The 4,442-nt window shown below is 41.2% G+C and overlaps 1 non-coding gene across 1 annotated transcript; it reads left to right on the plus strand.

Annotated features, from left to right (window-relative positions):
• Positions 1-4,115: 4,115 nt before the first annotated feature.
• Positions 4,116-4,219, plus strand: LOC130954943 (small nucleolar RNA R71). The gene has a single exon (XR_009076520.1). It is a non-coding gene; the product is annotated as a small nucleolar RNA R71 (small nucleolar RNA).
• Positions 4,220-4,442: the final 223 nt, after the last annotated feature.

The raw sequence follows: 4,442 nt of genomic DNA on the forward strand, positions 1-4,442 counted from the left end.
GGCCACGTCAGAAGCCACGTTAACCTAGTTAACGTGGCCTCTAACGTTAAAGGGGGAAGAGAAGCCAACATTAGTGACACTCAACACTGTCACTAACGTTGGCCTAAGGTGCAAAGAGCCACGTTAACTCCCACGTTAACTTGGTTAATGTGGGAGCTAACGTAAGAGATGGAGAGTTGTCGACAACGTTAGTGAAACTCAATATTGTCACTAACGTTGGAGCAACCACACAACCCCCAAGAGCCACGTTAACTTCCACGTTAACTTGGTTAACGTGGAAGCTAACGATGAGGAATGAAGAATGAGCCAACGTTAGTGACACTCAACATTGTCACTAACGTTGGGATGGCTAAGAATGGCCACGTTAGAAGCCACGTTAACCTAGTTAACGTGGACTCTAACGTGAGACCTAGGGGCACACTTGAACGTTAGTGACAATGTTGAGTGTCACTAACGTTCTCGAAGGTTGGCAAAAGCCACGTTAGAAGCCACATTAACCTAGTTAACGTGAGCTTTAACGTGAAGCAAGTAGGGGCACACTTGAACGTTAGTGACAATGTTGAGTGTCACTAACGTTCTTGAAGGCTAACAAGGCAACGTTAAAAGCCACGTTAACCCAGTTAACGTGGGCTTTAACGTGAGGCAAAGGGGTGCATGGCAACGTTAGTGATAATGTTAAGTGTCACTAACGTTCTCGAACTTGTATTTTCACTAAATGTTAAATACCCCTAACGTCTTGAGCTAAAGTCTATGCCCACTTCACATTTTATCTCTGCAAGTAAGCCAAGCCCAATTGAAGAAAGGAACTGCTTCAAGCTCAAAGATCCAGAGGCCCAAGACTTGAAGAGCTAACTAGAAGTTGAGAAGAGTAGTATATATAGGAGTAGTTTTGAAAGAGAGAGGAGCTTTTTGGAAGGAGCTAGGACAGAGAACTACTCTTTGTATTTACTTTCTTTGTACTTCTAGCTTTATCATGTATTCTCCATCTTTGATTTTGATTTCTAGAGCTATGAACAACTAAAACCCTTTCATTGGGTTAGGGAGCTATGTTGTAATTTGATGGATCAATACTAATTTTCTTATTCTTCTTCTATCTTTCCTTTTGATTTTACTTGAAAGCTTTCGATCTTCATCCAATTGGATAGTTATCTTGGAAAAGAAGCTATTCAAACATGGATCTCTTCGGATCCTTGAAAGAGGAATGAAGAGATTAGCTAGAAATGCTTTCTCATGCTGGACCAAATTGAGTGTGGATGGGTATGTGGCTATAACCCTCTAAGCATTTGATTTGGGAAGTGCATGTGGTATAATCAGTGACCACACTTCATCTCTTCTCATGAGCAAATAACCAAGGAATTGGCTATTGATCAAGATTTGAGAGACTGAATTGCAAGAAATTGTGATTCAATCACTTAAGATTGCCAAGGAGACCAATGAGTGCATTGATTGAGGAAGAGATGAAAATGAAATTGATCTGGAGAATGCAACATCTCCTAAGCCTAATGAACTCCCCATTTCTGATCTTACCCATTCTCTTTATTTTCTGCAATTTACTTTTATGAGCAATTCCCCCATTCCCATTTACAATTCTGCTATTTACTTTCAGTCATTTACTTTCTCACCATTTTAATTTCTGCAATTATCAATTCTATTCATGGATTCGCTCAACTAGATCATTCCTCTAATTAAAGTTGCTTGATCAATCAATCCCTGTGGGATTCAACCTCACTCTATTGTGAGTTTTTACTTGACGACAAATTCGGTACACTTGCCGAATGGGAATTTATTGAGAGACAAGTTTTACCCCGATCAAAGAGTGTTATGAAAAGGTGTGAAAGAGAGGGAGAAGGTATGTGGGGATTCTGTGGGGTCCACAGATCCTGAGGTGATCCTGTGGGGTCCACAGATCCTGAGGTGTCAAGGATTAATCATCCTTGTACCCTTTAGGCGTGTAAAATGCCCTCTGTATGCAATCCTGGCGTTTAACACCAGGCTGTAGTATGTTTCTGGCATTAAACGCCACTTTCATGCTTGATTTGGGCGTTCAACGCCAATCTGTAGCATGTTTCTGGCGTTGAACGCCACTTCCATGCTTGTTTCTGGCGTTTAACGCTAGCTCTCCTAAGGGTGCAATCCTGGCGTTTAAACGCCAGACTGCTGCTTGTTTCTAGCATTCAACGCCAGCCAGATGCTGCTTTCTGGCGTTTAAATGCCAGTAAGCGCTTTCTCCAGGGTGTGCTTTTTCTTCTGCTGTTTTTTATTCTATTTTTAATTTTTGCAATTATTTTGTGACTCCACATGATCATAATCCTAATAAAACATAAAAGAACAATAGAAATATAGATAAATAAAAATTGGGTTGCCTCCCAATAAGCGCTTCTTTAATGTCAATAGCTTGACAGTGAGCTCTCATGGAGCTTCACAAATGTTCAGAGCATTGTTAGGACCTCCCAACACCAAACTTAGAGTTTGAATGTGGGGGTTCAACACCAAACTTAGAGTTTGGTTGTGGCCTCCCAACACCAAACTTAGAGTTTGATTGTGGGGGCTTTGTTTGACTCTGTATTGAGAGAAGCTTATCGTGCCTCTTTTCCATGGTTGCAGAGGAAGATCCTTGAGCTTTAAACACAAGGTAGTACCCATTCAATTGAAGGACTAGCTCTCCTCTGTCAACATCAATCACAGCTCCTGCTGTGGCTAGGAAGGGTCTTCCAAGGATGATGCATTCATCCTCATCCTTCCCAGTGTCTAGGATTATGAAATCAGCAGGGATGTAAAGGCCTTTAACCTTCACTAACACATCCTCTACCAATCCATAAGCTTGTTTTATTGACTTGTCTGCCATCTCTAATGAGATTCTTACAGCTTGTACCTCAAAAATCCCCAGTTTCTCCATTACAGAGAGTGGCATAAGATTTATACTTAACCCCATGTCACACAGAGCCTTCTCAAAGCTCATGGTGCCTATGGTACATGGTATTAAGAATTTACCAGGATCTTGTTTCTTTTGAGGTAGAGTTTGCTGAACCCATGTATTTAGTTCACTAATGAGTAAGGGAAGTTCATCTTCCCAAGTTCCATTACCAAACAACTTGGCATTCAGCTTCATGACGGCTCCTAGATATTGAGCAACTTGCTCTTCAGTCACACCTTCATCCTCTTCAGAGGAAGAATAGTTCTCAAAGCTCATGAATGGCAGAAGAAAGTTTAATGAAATCTCTATGGTCTCTATATGAGCCTCATATTCCTTTAGGTTCTCAATAGGGAACACCTTTCTGTCTGGAGGACGTCCCATGAGGTCTTCCTCATTGGGATTCACGTCCTCCCCTTCCTCTTTGGATTCGGTCATTTTGATTATATCAATGGCTTTGCACTCTCTTTTTGGATTCTCTTCTATATTGCTTGGGAGAGTACTAGGAGGAGTTTCAGTGATTTTCTAACTCAACTGACCCACTTGTGCCTCCAAATTTCTAATGCAGGACCTTGTTTCACTCATAAAACTTAAAGTGGCCTTAGATAGATCAGAGACTATGTTTGCTAAGCTAGAGGGGCTCTGCTTAGAATTCTCTGTCTGTTGCTGAGAAGATGATGGAAAAGGCTTGCTATTGCTAAGTCTGTTTCTTCCACCATTATTAAAGCCTTGTTGGGGATTTTGTTGATCCTTCCATGAGAAATTTGGATGATTTTTCCATGAGGGATTATAGGTGTTTCCATAGGGTTCACCCATGTAATTCACCTCTACCATTGCAGGGTTTTCAGGATCATAAGCTTCTTCTTCAGAAGATGCTTCTTTAGTACTGTTGGATGCATTTTGCCATCCATTCAGACTCTGAGAAATCATGTTGACTTGCCGAGTCAACATTTTGTTCTGAGCCAATATGGCATTCAGAGCATTAATTTTAAGAACTCCCTTCTTCTGAGGTGTCCCATTACTCACAGGATTCCTCTCAGAGGTGTACATGAATTGGTTATTTGCAACCATGTCAATGAGTTCTTAAGCTTCTGCAGGCGTTTTCTTTAGGTGAATGGATCCACCTGCAGAATGGTCCAGTGACATCTTAGAAAGCTCAGATAGACCATCATAGAATATATCTAAAATGGTCCACTCTGAAAGTATACCAGAAGGACACTTTTTGGTCAACTGCTTGTATCTTTCCCAAGCTTCATAGAGGGATTCACCATCTTTTTGCTTGAAGGTCTAAACATCCACTCTAAGCTTGCTCAACTTTTGAGGAGGAAAGAACTTGGCCAGGAAGGCCGTGACCAGCTTATCCCAAGAGTCCAGGCTATCTTTAGGTTGTAAGTCCAACCATGTTATAGCTCTGTCTCTTACAACAAAGGGAAAAAGCATGAGCCTGTAGACTTCAGGATCTACTCCATTAGTCTTAACAGTATCACAAATCTGCAAGAATTCAATTAAAAACTGATAGGGATCTTCTGAT

This window comes from Arachis stenosperma, chromosome 1 (genome assembly GCF_014773155.1).
Source record: "Arachis stenosperma cultivar V10309 chromosome 1, arast.V10309.gnm1.PFL2, whole genome shotgun sequence".
Lineage (NCBI taxonomy): Eukaryota > Viridiplantae > Streptophyta > Magnoliopsida > Fabales > Fabaceae > Arachis > Arachis stenosperma.